At 47.6% G+C, this 14,027-nt stretch overlaps 1 protein-coding gene across 7 annotated transcripts in view; it reads right to left on the bottom strand.

The window, feature by feature from the left end:
- The window catches only part of FBF1 (Fas binding factor 1), a 1,089,678-nt gene that overhangs the window by 481,089 nt on the left and 594,562 nt on the right, over nt 1-14,027 (bottom strand). The window lies entirely within an intron of this gene.

Raw genomic sequence — 14,027 nt, 5'->3', positions numbered from 1 at the left:
AGAGACATATTACAATACGCAACACAGTCGCTATCTTAGCCCTTGATTGCTCAATTGGACAGCGTGGCAAATCTCAATGTGCATATCATGAAACAATCAATTTTTGACTGGTGTGGATAAACAGAAAAATCAATTTTTTACAGGTGTGGATGAACTGAAAGCATGCAAAGGAGGAGGAAAAAGGTCAAGGAAGGAAATTGCCCATTTGCATTCACAGCTTCTTCACTGGGAAGGCAGCAGGTGTGAACATCTGACTACAGCACTGGTAACATTCTTTCACCAACAAACAATGGTTTCACCCCAGCTGCAGGGATTCAACCACAAATCTTATCTATCAGTTTGATGGCACCATCATACGCTTGGAAAGCCTCTTGGAGCAACTGATACACCGTTGAGAGAGTAGAAGAAGTCTATAGTTGTAATGTAATTTGCAAAATAACACCCACAACATAGTGGCCTTACTTTCATAGGGGTCAATCAAAATCAAGCCAAAACCTGGCAAAACAGTTAATCATAAAGTACTATTAACCAAGTCAAAAATCAATGTTTGGGTGTCCTTTCTCTATGTTTGATAGTCTCCAAGTCTTTTGGATGACCTGGAGAGTTTTTTTTCCCAAAGGCCCAGTAAAGATGCAAATACATTTTGGTGTGCTGCCTGAAGTAGCCCATATTGCTACAAGGGCAGGCAGAAAGTAATGCGCCTGTGTTTGTTCTTGGGCCAGTTCCTTGCCCAGAAAGTGTGCCAGGGTTGTAGGAATTGTGACATTTTATTTTGGGTGCACCATGGTGTAGCCTTTCTACTGGGTTGGTAGTCACTTGCTACCTGAACAGGAGCAATGTGCCTACCAAGTTGTTAGGTTCTTTGGTCAAGGAAATTCCTTTTTAGCCCTTCTGTTAAGATGGATTTTCAGAATCAGCCTGTCGGACAGATTCTGATAGGTCACCCAATTCTGGTGAACAGGGAACAACACTAATATCTAGTGTGACAAGGTCAGTCGGCAGTGGTAGAGGCCTACCAGAAAGGAATCCAGAGCCCGTCCTACCCAAGAGGGGTACTGTGGTAGTTGGGAGGGCCCAAATTCCTGCCCCCCCTCCATGTGACAGTTTATGCGGAGTACCCAATTTCATCAGCTGATGATTGTGACCCCAAATGCTGGCCAGGTTTATCTCTTGTAATCCTAGAGGAAAACAGATTCTAGAGAAGAACTCCCACAGGACAGAGAGCCAGCAGCGTTCCACACAAGGACTTAGGACCGCTCTGGCAGAGATCGAGAATTAATGGGAAGAGACAGAAATCCGGCATCCTCATCAGAAGGTCTACGCGTGCGAATATAACTAGTTCCACAGGGGGAAAGCAGCAGAGGCCGGAGCTCCTACAGAGACCACCAATCGGAGGATAGAGAGGGAGATGCGAAACCTTGCAGGAATCAGGAAGGTCTGGGTTGTTCGATGAGGTCAAAGGAGAATGAGGAGCAGGCAGACCAAAAGACCAGCAGGAGGAAGGATGGTGGACTGTCGAGGCGTATTGGTGAACATGTGAGGCATTAGTTTGTGTGCTCAAGTGGTACTGTGTTGTGAGTATGTGTGGAAAAGTGGCAACTGTGTATAGGAGAAGGAATGTAGGGAGTGAATGTGAAGTGCTTGCGTGTATGAATGGAGGGTGTTTGAGTAGAAGGTGGGACACAGTGGTGGTAGTAAGTGTGGAGTAGTGAATAGAAAAGGGAGAGCTACGTTGTGGAGGCAAGACAAATAAAGTGAGAGAGATATGGGAGGAACAGAGGAGGAAGACGCAAGGAATAGAGAAGGCAGGAGGAGCTAAAAGAAGAAGAGTAGCAAGAAGGCAATATCAGGAAGGGAGAGGAGAACATGAGCGTGATAGACAGAAGACGGAATGGGCCAGAGTGCCTGATGAGTACAATCTAATATCCATGTTTAGACAACTAATCCAGGATGCTGAAGAGCCAGTCTGTTGGTGCTTTTTATATGGGATACATTACTCACCGTAATACCGTAATCGCATTTCTGATGCTTGTATCTGCTTAGATTAACATGCTGTGCATAGGCCGACATCTAGTGGAAGCTGCAGAGTATTAGTTTGTTTTTTTCGAAACTCGAAAATGGGCGTCGACCTAGGGCGTGCCAGTAATACTATCCCTAGTGTGACATCCACTGTACCCATGATCCCTCAGATTGTATTTTTTCTGACATGAGGTAGCATGAGGAGTAGCGTGAGTACAGAGTATCCAAGCAGGATTACGGTGAGTAATGTATCCCTTCTGAGGCTTGTGGAATCTGCTTAGATCACATGCTGTGCATAGATTAGCGAGCAGTGTTAGAAGAAGGAGGTGGGATGTGAGAAGGGTCATGAGCAAATAAATGTCTTAGAACCGCTTGTCCCACTTGAGTATCTGTCTTGGAATGAGCGTCAATGCAGTAGTGCTGAGTAAAGGTGTGAATAGAGCTCCATGTAGCTGCTTTGCAAATGGTGTCAAGGGGTACAGTTGCAATGAAAGCCAGAGTGGCCCCAGTGCCTCTTGTAGAGTGGGCCCTTGGCATAAAAGGCAGAGTTTTATCTGAAAGGGAGTAACACAGCTGAATACATTTGACTATCCATTTCGAGATGGCACCTTTGGAGACGCGATCTCCTTCTCTGCCTGTAGCTACGGAGATGAACAGTTGATCTGTCTTCCTTAGCGGTCTGGTCTTGTCTACGTAGTAGAGGGCTGCTCCTCGCACATCTAGTGTGTGTAGTTTCACTTCAGCAGAGCTTTTGGGTTCTTGGAAGAAGGCCGGTAGCTCAATGGACTGGTTAACATGGAATTTTGAAATGAATTTAGGTGAGAACCTAGGGCGAGTTCGTAGAACCAGTTTATCCTTATGAACAGTAAAGAAAGGATCCTGCACTGACAGAGCCTGAATTTCACTGACCCTTCTTATGGATGTAATGGCTACTAAGAAGGCAGTTTTATAGGTCAAGTGTTTGAGACTAGCTTTATGCATGGGTTCAAAGGGGGGCGGGGGGGCCATGAGTTTAGCAAGCACTACATTAAGGTCCCATCCTGGTGGTGGGTTCGAAATTGGAGAGTGAAGTCTCTTTACCCCTTCCAATAAAGGCTTTAACCACTGGTACTTTCCACCACAACACCTTGTTATGGGAGGTGGTGTAGGCTGACAGCACCGCCAGGTGTACCCTGAGTGAATTAAATACCAACCCTGCGTCCAGCATGTGGAGCATATAGGTGACAATATTGGAAGGAGTGCAATCAACCGGTTTGATTTGTTTATTCTGGCACCAAATAACGAATCTCTTCCATTTATCAAAGTAACAGTGTCTTTTGTTTGGTTTCCTTGATTCTTTTAGGATATCCATACATCTCGGTGGTAAATTGAGATGGCCAAACTCTATGACTTCAGGAGCCATGCTGCCAAGTTCATCGAGCTGGGTTGAGGATGCACTGTTTGTCCTTCGTGCTGGGATAGTAGGTTGTGCCAGCACGGAAGTCTGATGGGTTTGCACACTGCCAGTTTGTGCAGGTGCGGGAACCACGGTTGTCTCGCCCACATGGGAGCAACTAGGATGAGCGTCATCGATTCCCTGTGCATCTTGTTGACCACCTTCCTCAACAGAGGGGTTGGTGGAAAAGCGTAGGCAAACATCCCGAAATATGAAAATAGGCATCTTTCATGTCCAATGTTGCCATGTAATCTCCTCTTTTTAGGAGCGGATTACCTCTTGGAGTGTAGTCATGCAAAATTTTTGGGGCTTGACATACTTGTTTGCAGGGCGCAAGTCTGATACTGGGCGCATTGTCAGATCTTTTTTTGGCACAAGGAAGTAAGTTGAAAAAATACCCTTGTTTACCTGGTTGCCCAGGACAAGTTCTATCGCGTCCTTTGTGAGAAGATTGACGATTTCCTCGATGAGGATCTTTTGGTGGTCCAGGGAGTGTATTTTTTGTCTTGGAGGGTGGTTGTGGGGGGCGCTCCAACAGTTAGATGCAGTATCCCATGGACACTGTGGACAGCACCCATCAGTCCGATGTGATCCCTTCCCATGCTTGGGTGAAGGTGGAAATGCGCCCCCCCTACTGGAGATGCATGGGAAGGGACCCTGAGTGGAGCGTCACTGTTTGCTGGGAGGCGTACCGCTTCTACCTGGGCTGCCTCTCCCTCTACCACGGCCCCTCTTGTTACCTCTGGTATAACTTTGGGTAGTTTGTTGGTTGCCACCCCACAAAGTACCTTGCCCCTGTGAATAATTAGAACCCCTCTGGGAATTTTGGCCGCGTGAGCGAGGAAAATTATTATTTCCTCTTTGGCTCGTGGGTTTGTTAGTTAATTGACCCAGGGACTTTAGGGTATTGTATTCCTCTTTGGCAGTTTTGAGTGCCTCCTCTACCGCTTTGCCGAACAAGACATTCGGTTCCTACGGCATGTCGATACGAGTAGCATGGGTCTCGGGTTTAAACCCTGACTGTCTGAGCCAAGCGGGTCTCTTAATTACAGTGCTCTCTGCGATGAGCAGGCCTGCATTATCTGCTGCATCAAAAGTCGCCTTTAGAATGCACCCGGACACCAATCTACCCTCCGACGCAATCTGGGCTAACTGGCCCTTTAGTGGTTCTGGTGCGGAGGCAATGAGAGCAGCTACTTGCTCCCATTGGTGACAATTATAACTTGCCAGCAGAGTGGTGGTATTCGCGATTCTTGCCTGGTAAGCGGAAGTGGAGGCCACTTTCCTTCCAAGACCATATATCCTTTTGCTCTCCTTGTCTGGGAGAGCTTTAGATGATGCTAGAGGTGTCCCCTCTCTTTTCCTGGTGGTGGTAACTACCAATGAGTCGGGCTTAAGCTGACCCCTTATGTATAGTGGGTCGGACGTGGCGGCCCTGAATAATTTTTCAATTCTGGGGTTGACTGCCCGGGTGAGATTAGGGATGAGGAGGTAGGGGTCAATTCTGCGTTGGATAGACTTCAGAATTGTTATGGCTTGGGCTATGGACTTCTTGTCCCCCATCATTTCCTCTGCAAATTCCCTCTCTTCTTGAGCCCCTTGAGTGTCTATCTGAAAGTGCTCTGCAGCTCTAATTAAGACCTCATTCAGTAGTGGCTGATTATCCACAGGTGAGTCATTTACCGGTGGATCTTTGGGAATAGGTGAGTCTACACTATAGGCCTTTGCCTTGTTTTCCTCCTCCTCAACCTGGTCCTTGTCGTCTCCGTAATAATCGACCCCTGCTTGGTCATCCAGTATCTGTATGTTTGGATCTTCAGCATACTGATGGTAAGGTAGAATAGAGAGTGGGTCTGAAATCAGGCCCTTAGCTGGAGTCTCATTATGAGGTCTCTTACTAGGAGGCTGAGAGTCTTTGGATCCTGAAGGAGTAGAGATGTCAGGGGTATTCTGATAGCTCAGAACATAATCAGGGTTTTTCTCATAGAAATTAGCCAAAGAAGACATTCTGGTCATCACCCTGTCAATGTCATCAGAGCTCCATTCCCTGGAACTGGGGATGAACACCTCTTGCTGAGGTTCCTCTTATATTCCCATATCCTGTGGAGTGGGACAGAGAAGTTTAGGTTTAGTGACAGGGTCAGGGGTTTTAGATTTATCTTTATCTGAAGATCTATGCTTGTCCACCTGGGGTGCAGATGTTGTCTCCGACGGCTTTTTCTGCTGTTTGTCCCCTTTACCTTGAGTAGAGGAATGTTTCCCTGATGGTTTGGCCTTTTCTGAATCTTTCGACGCCTGGCGCCGAGATTCGGGGGTAGACATGGAAAGGACTGCCGGAGCCGACTTTAGACATGCTGCTTGGGGATACAGGTCGGTTTCGCCCCGGACGACCATACCTTCGTAACTTTGGGGAACGAGGCACCCTTGGCAATTGTGGACGGTTGCCGTGTGTTGTGAGGCGATCTCGACCTGGAACGCCCAGAGGACACAGTTTCTGTGGACCGCTCTCTTTGTGCCTCTTTCCTCCGATCACTCGACACGCGTGTCGAGTCTCGGCTGGGGTTAGTGTGCTAAGGTGCAGTAGAGTGTGTAGCACTCATGTCGCAGGGTGTGGTCCCTGTTAGGGAGAATTCTCTCTTTAGGCTGAATTTCCTAACCTAGTGAGTCCCCCAGCAGCTTTGCTGGATTTCTGTAGTTTGTTTTTTCCTCCTGCCAAGAGTGAGACTCTTTCTCCCACTCTTGGACATGATTTATGGTATTCCTTTGACTGGTAATGTGTTTTATGGGCTATGGGCTCCTTTACTCCATAGGGTCTCATGTGTTTTTCCTATGTGTGTTACACAGCACCCTCCGTGCAGTAACACAGGGGTGTCATAGTGACACCTACCATAGACTCCATACCCTGGGACTGACTACTGTCTCCCAGAGCATGTAAAGTCACCATTGGCTTTACTAGTCCCAAATTATTAACAGAAACCAGTACAAACCATCATATTGTGGACGTACTGGTCAGGGCAATTTGATTGCCCCGGGTTCTGTTAGTCGAGGGGGCACGTCTCCGTCCCCCCTGATCGAGTTTTGGCTGGTGGCAGTGGAAACTACTTTTTATATTCGACCGCAAATATTTTCCTATGGGATTTTCCCATTGTTCGAGGCTACCAACTTTAATTATTTAATTCTCATAGCCTCGAACATACCGCCGGTTTATTTAATTAATATTAATTCTCCGGTTGGTATTTTTTGCCAAGACTCGATTCTAAAATGGCGTTTGTGTTCTCTTCTGTGACTCCAACCCAAGTCGAGCCCTTTGTTTCACTTTTTGGCGGGCTTCTCCACAGAAGCCTCCAAAAGTGGTGCCACTCTCTCTGGGTACCACAGGGGGTGTGGGATGGGGTTTAGGCACCCTGGACTGAGTTACCTTGGTAACTCAAGTCGCACTCTTGTGTGATTGGCCCAATTGGTGAGCCGGCCGGCTCACCACTTAGCATGTTTGAGTGACATCTAGGCTGAGTGAATGGGGGTTTTCTGCATAAAAGCAGGGCTTTGGGGACTGGAACTTCAGAAGTCGCCACAGGACCTGAGAATCCGACGAGGGAGAAGCTGAGCCGACCTACCACGACGACACCACCGGTGGAGCCCTGCAGAACCGACTCACCACTTCCCGACGACAGAGCAGATCTCCCGGCTGGAGAGGCTTCTTCCCCTGACTGGTGGGCACAACCAGTTTACCTTCCTTTCTTCGCACCCCAGCCCGGTTTGTGGTCGAACTGCCCGTGCCAAGCACCCCGGCGGCCGGATAGCCACTCACCACTGAACCGCGAATCATCGGACCGCTCCTTGTACCTCAGAAACTCTGCGGCTGGTTTCTTCCCTGGCAGTGCAACGGACTCCTGTCTTCCTCCACGACGAGATCCTCCCTTCCCCCGGACGAAGCACCGACTTGCATCCGCTGCCAGGAACAACTGCCCCCGCTGGAGTGTTCTCACCACTTTAAGGTACCGTGACCGCCAGGCCTCCCTTTCTAAAGATTGCTACAAGGTAATAATAACCCCTTAACCTTCTGGACTGGGCTGGCCGCCTTGACCCTCTAACTGGTCTCTTTCTTTGTTTCAACTCTTTTTGAACCTTTTCAAGACTTTTGTGCACTGCAACCGTGTGACCTAGGACACATCATGTTTGGATCCTCTGAAAGTGGGTCTGGCCTCTTGAACTCTAACTTCACGGTTTTACTTTGCCTTCCTCTCTTGTTATGTTCTGATAAAAGTGTTGGGATCTGTTTCAACTTGTTCTCTGCTCTTCTCTCCCTTTTTAAAAACGAACTATTTAGAGTGCCATCTACGTTAAGCGCTCACCGCTGTCTGAAAATAAGTAGGGCTTTCCTTAAGACTTCTCCAATATTCTTTTAAGGGAGCGTATATCTTTTAGTGACCATGTTTTTGAATTGCTTACTATTAGTGCCTGTGTGTTTTTCTAGATGTGGTTTTAAATAAATAATGATATCTCTTTTACACCAAGCCCTGGTCAGCGTTTACTTGTTCTACTGTGTTCTCTTGACCTATTGTGAATACTCTGTATACTGCCTAACTCTTCTTGAGGGAAGTCTGACTGCTCAGCCACAGCTACCAAGTGAATCTGTGTGGTACAGACTGCTACCAACTGGGTTTACTGCCAAACACCTGTAGTCCTAAATCTTTTGCAGTGGTCCCAGAGGGAACTGCACAGGTTTTTGCCTAACAGTCCCCATAACTGCCCCGCCGGACAATCCTCCAAGGCCGGGGACTTGCTCTTGGGTGTCTATCGACGCCCCTGTGCCCTCGCCATCCGACACGGCAGAGTTGCTGCCATCACTGAAGGAACCCACCGCCTCCATGGCATCGAGCTGCCTGGCGTAGTGGGCCCAACGTTTTAGTGGAGCGGTCCTTTAGTGTTTTAGCTTTAAAGAGCTTACACGCTCTGCAATTAGCTTCGGGGTGATCCCTAGGCAGACAGAGATTACAAGTGTTATGCTTATCTACCCAAGGGAACCTACGGTTGCACTTGGGGCCGAATTTAAATGGTGTACTCTCCATATGTTACTCTATGGCAGCGGGCGAGTGTATGTAGGAAATAAACGAGTGCGAGTGTGTCCACCCCCCACTCTCCCTACTTGCAGGGCTGAGGCCAGAGGCCTTCTGAGGCCCAAAGTCTGTTGTGCAGTCTCAACGGCTATTCGTTCTTCGGACCAGCGTCGATCATCGGAATTTCGACATGGATTTAAAGAACGGGGAATTTAAGATTAATTATGACAAAATGGCTGAAAGCCAGGGAACTCTGCAACTATTCTTCCGACAAGTTAAGGTGTCGGGACTGCTCTCCTGCGCACCTGCTTTTTGCTTGTTGCTATATCTACCTGCAGCCTTAATCCTGGTTTGTCTAGGGACCAACTCCAAGGTTCCTGTTTGGTTAAAAGCCTTGAGGGGATGACAAATCCGTGGATTAGTTTGGCGCTGGTTGGATATGTTAGTCCATATTGTCACAGTTTGTGCAAGTTGGTTAAATCAATGATCACGTCTGATGTTTTGTCATTACAAACGTTATTTATTTCTTGGTTGGTTGGCACCAAAAAGAACATCATTGTATTAATGATATATGCTATCTAGCCCCCCTGATGCCCTTACCTGGGAGGATCAGCCCACAACTCTCCGTAATTCATCTTTCAAACTTAATTGGCCTTGAAAAAGACTAAGGTTGAAACGCGCGTCGGCTGTGTTGTTTTTCACCATGTCAAAAAACTGTCATTCATTAATACAATACATATCCAACCAGTGCCAAACTAATCCACAGATTTGTCATCCCCACAAATATTCTTCTGACAAGTATGGCAGAAAAAAACAATCTGAGGGTCCTACACACGTGAGGGATCATGGGTACAGTGGACGTCACACTAGGGATAGTATTACTGGCACGCCCTAGGTCGACGCCCATTTTCGAGTTTCGAAAAACAAACTGTAATACTCTGCAGCTTCCACTAGATGTCAGCCTATGCACAGCATATGATCTAAGCAGATTCCACAAGCCTCAGAAGAACAAGCCACTTACCAACTGGTAACGTTCTTTCGATTGGATGTTCCTCCAACGTATTCCTCATCTTAGATGTATTCCATCCAGCTTTGGTGCTCTTCGGAAATGTTTTCGGCAGAGGGCGCTGTGCGTGATGTCGTCGAGTCGATGGTCCCTCGAAGGCCTCCGTAGAAGGTGACGTTATCGGGTATATAAGTAGCACGCGCGGCGCCCGTTGGCTTCAGTTCTGTTTTTCCCCCTTTTATCTTTGATCTTGTACTGTGTAGATTGTGCCGGCAGACAGGTATCAGCCTTGCAAGATTTGAGTTGGCAATAACCCGGAAAAATCTACAGAGGGGTAGGCTGGGAGGGCGATGAGGAATACGTTGGAGGAACATCCAATCGAAAGAACGTTACCAGTTGGTAAGTAACTTGTTCTTCGAGTGGATTGTGTCCTCCAACGTATTCCTCATCTTAGATAGACTCCCAAAGCATATGTGTATAATTTCTCTGGAGGAGGGATTAGATTTTCCAATGCCCTTAGATGGCGGAATAAAGCACTGCTTTTCCAAAAGTCAGTTCCTTAGACTGGGAAGCATCCAGGCTATAGAATTTTGAAAAGGTGTGTAGTGAAGACCAAGTTGCTGCTTCACAAATGGACCTTATTGGAACACCTCTTTGAAGGGCTGTCGAAGAGGCGATGCCTCTGGTGGAATGAGCCCTTAACCCTTCTGGTGGGTCTTTTTGTGCTAGTCTGAAATGCAAAGCATGATCCAACGTGAAATTGTCGGTTTTGTCACCGATTGACCCAGTTTCCTTCCTGTCTAACCTATAAACAGCTGGTGTTAAGTCTGGAAAGTCTAGAGATGTAAAAGCTTAAAGCTCTTTTTGGATCCAACCTGTGTAATCTTTCCTCCTCCTTAGTAGGATGGGGTGGAGGATAGAATGCGGGTAAAACAATTTTCTGACTTAAATGAAAATCAGATATTATTTTCGGTAAAAATTATGGTTTAACCCTCAACACAACTCTGTCCTTATGGAACACAGTATAGGGTGGCCCAGAAGACAGTGCCTGCAATTCACTCACTCGTCTTGCAGATGTTAAAGCAACTAAGAAGGCAGTTTTCCATGTTAGTAATCTTAATAGACATGTGTGCATAGGCTCAAAAGGAGCACACATTAAGAGTTTTAGGACTAAATTGAGATCCCAAATCGGTACTTGAAATGCGTGAGGAGGAAACACATTAGTGAGTCCTTTTAAGAATTGTATTATCAAAGGAATTTTGAAGTAGGAGCATTCTTCCGACGAGCGCTTGAAAATGGAAAGCTCCGCAAGGTAACCTTTTATTGTTCCAATATTCAGACCTCTATGTGCTAGGGTCAGAAGGAAAGATAGTACTTCTGGAATAGAACATAGAAAAGGATCGACATTCTCTTCTCTGCACCAGTTGCAAAACTTTTTCCAACGGCAACGCAACGGTATAGAGACTTTGTTGCTGGCCTTCTTGTCGAAAGCAACACCTCCATAATATCATCTGGAAGGTCCCAATCCCTGTATCTCAGCCTTTCAGATACCAAGCATGAAGGTTGAGCGTTTTGACCGCTGGATGGAGAACCTGACCATCCATTTGAGAGAGAAGATTCTCTCTCTGAGGAAGACGTACTGGAGGACAGATGGACATGTCTAGAAGGTCCGGGTACCAAGTTCTCCTGGCCCAATCCAGGGCAATTAGGATCATGAGGCTCCCGAAGCGTCTCAGCCTCCTGATGACCTGAGGAATGACGGGAATCGGAGGGAACGCATACAATAGTGGGAAATTCCACTCCACCACAAACGCGTCCCCCAGGGCGCCTCTTGGGGGAAATTCCCTTGAGTAATACCTTTCGCATTTTCGGTTGATACCGGTTCCAAATAGGTCTACTTGAGGGGTTCTCCAAAGGGCGAAGATCTCTTGAATGACTTCCTGAGCCACTTCCCATTCGTGGGACACCGTGCTCTGCCTGCTCAGAGCATCTGCCGTCATATTCTCTTCCCCGGCTAGATGAATTGCCGTTAAAGAGATTCCCTCCTGAATTGCCCAATACCAGAGCAGCATTGCCTCTCTGCACAGAGGTAGTGACCCCACACCTCCTCTTTTGTTTAGGTAATGCATGGCCACTGTGTTGTCCGTCATTATCAGGACATTCTTTCCCCTGACAGATGGCAGGAAGGCCTTCAGCGCTAGTCTGATTGCCCTCAGCTCTAAAAGGTTGATGTGTAGTTTGGACTCGGATGGAGACCAACGACCGTTGATTGTCAAATCGTTGGCATGAGCTCCCCACCACATGAGTGAGGGTCTGTCACTACTGTGATCTCCGGCCATGGTTGCCAAAAAGGTTCTCCTTTTAGGATGTTCTCTGTACAGGTCCACCATGGAAGATCTTGTCGGACCTTGTTCGGAATCTGAAGAAGATCCGTCATTTGACCCAAGAACTGGGACCACTGAGTCTTTAGAGCCCATTGAAGGGATCTCATCCTCAAGCGTGCCTCTGGCACCAGGAAGATGCAGGATGCCATGAGGCCGAGCAACCTTAAAAAGTCGTAAGCCTGGAGATTTTGGGGATTTTGGAATTTGGAAACCATCTGAAGAATGTCTTGAGCCCTCGACTTGGGAGGCGAGCTCTTTCCCAAGGATGTGTCTAATACAGCTCCTATGTACTGAAGCTGTTGGGAAGGTGTCATTTGCGACTTCTTGAAATTGAGGGAGAAGCCCAGTCTGTGGAGGAAGTGGCAGGTGACGTTCAGATGATCCAGTGCTTGCTCGGCAGAACGCGCCCTGATCAACCAATCGTCCAGGTAGGGATAGACATGAATCCCCCCTCTCCTGAGGTGCGCTGCCACCACTACCATTAACTTGGTGAAGACCCTTGGGGCGGAGGTCAATCCGAATGGCAGGACTCAAAACTGATAGTGTGAGTCGCCAACTACGAACCTCAGGTATTTTCTGTGCTTCAGATGAATCGGCACATGAAAATAAGCATCCTGGAGGTCCAATGACACCAACCAGTCCTGAAGTTGAAGGGCCTGAACGATCTGAGAAAGGGTAACCATCTTGAACTTGTCCTTCCTGAGGAACTTGTTCAAGTTTCTTAAATCCAAGATGGGTCTCAGTCGTCCGTCCTTTTTGGGGATCAAAAAATACGGGGAGTACCATCCCTTGTACCCGCTGCAGTTACTGGTTCTATAGCACCTTTCTCCAGTAGGGTTGGAACTTCCTGCTGTAGGAGCGGGTTCGAAGACTTCAATGGGTGTCTCCCTGGTGGATTGCTTTGAGGTTGCATTAGAAAAGGAAGGCAGTAGCCTTGGGCTATTATTTCTAGAGCCCAAACATCTGAAGTAATTGCTCGGCATTCTTGCAGATGCTGTGACAGCCTGCCTCCAACAGGTGTTTTGTGATGCAAGTCCTCAAAGTGGTTTTGTGGCGGTTGTTGCAGCTGCTGATGGCAGAGAGGCTGCAGCTGGAGCTGGCTTTGCACGTTTCCCTCGTCCACCGCGAGTGGCCTTTTTCTGGCCCCTTTGACTGGCCATTCCTCTCGCCTTTCCCTATGAGGAGTAGTAACGATAGGATTGTCCCCTCCACGATTGTCCATGCGCACGAAAAAGCTGAGGTTGCCTAATAGCAGCTCCTAAAGATTTGGCAGCTGCTTTTGAGGTCTGCAACCTCTCAAGGCTCTCGTCAGCCTTGTTGCCAAAAAGGTGAGACCCGTCAAAACGCATGTTCAGAAGGCGGTTCTGTACGTCCGGTGCAAAACCCGACTTCCGTAACCACGCAAATCTGCACATTACCGTGCTAGTGCCCATAGACCTGCTTACACTATCTGCAGTGTCCAATCCAGATTGAAGGGATTCCTGCATGGCTTCCTTTCCATCTCTAATAATGGCTAGGAACCCTTCCCTTTCTTACCCTTCTGGTATGTGCTCCGCCGCCATTGCGATGCACTCCCACAGAGTATACGAAAATTTTGCCAAGGCACATGTGGAGTTGGCAGATTTTAAAGCCATACTCCCAGCTGAAAATACCTTCCGTGCCCAGCCATCCACACGCTTATCGTCCCTGTCTGGAGGGATAGAAGGGTACGCAAGTTTGTTAGAAGCTGTGGCTGCCTGTATGACCAGACTCTCGGGAGTTGGATGTTTTGACAGATAGCCGGGGTCGCTACTGGCCAAGCGGTATTTTGAGGTGAGGGATTTATTTACCGGAGGAATAGAATCCGGAGTTTCCCAATTCTTGGCCACCCTATTTTGCAAGGCTACATGAAAGTAGTACTGGGTCTTCGGTGGGACCATGGTCCAATATATCTGTTAAATCATCCTGGATGAATTGGGCTGGTGGTCTAGCCCATCCTAAGTAATCTACTACCTTCGTCATTAATTGACGGTATGATGGACTGGCATGCTCTCCTGGTTCTGGTCTGCCAAAGTCATTCTCAGGAGATGTGTCAATTTCACTTGCATTGTGTAAAGATTCCACCAAATCCCTCATTCTGCTTTCTT

Source organism: Ambystoma mexicanum, chromosome 3q, assembly GCF_040938575.1.
Source record: "Ambystoma mexicanum isolate Mex_15411 chromosome 3q, UKY_AmexF1_1, whole genome shotgun sequence".
In the NCBI taxonomy this organism is placed as follows: Eukaryota; Metazoa; Chordata; class Amphibia; order Caudata; family Ambystomatidae; genus Ambystoma; species Ambystoma mexicanum.
This window is presented reverse-complemented; position numbering and strand designations above follow the sequence as displayed.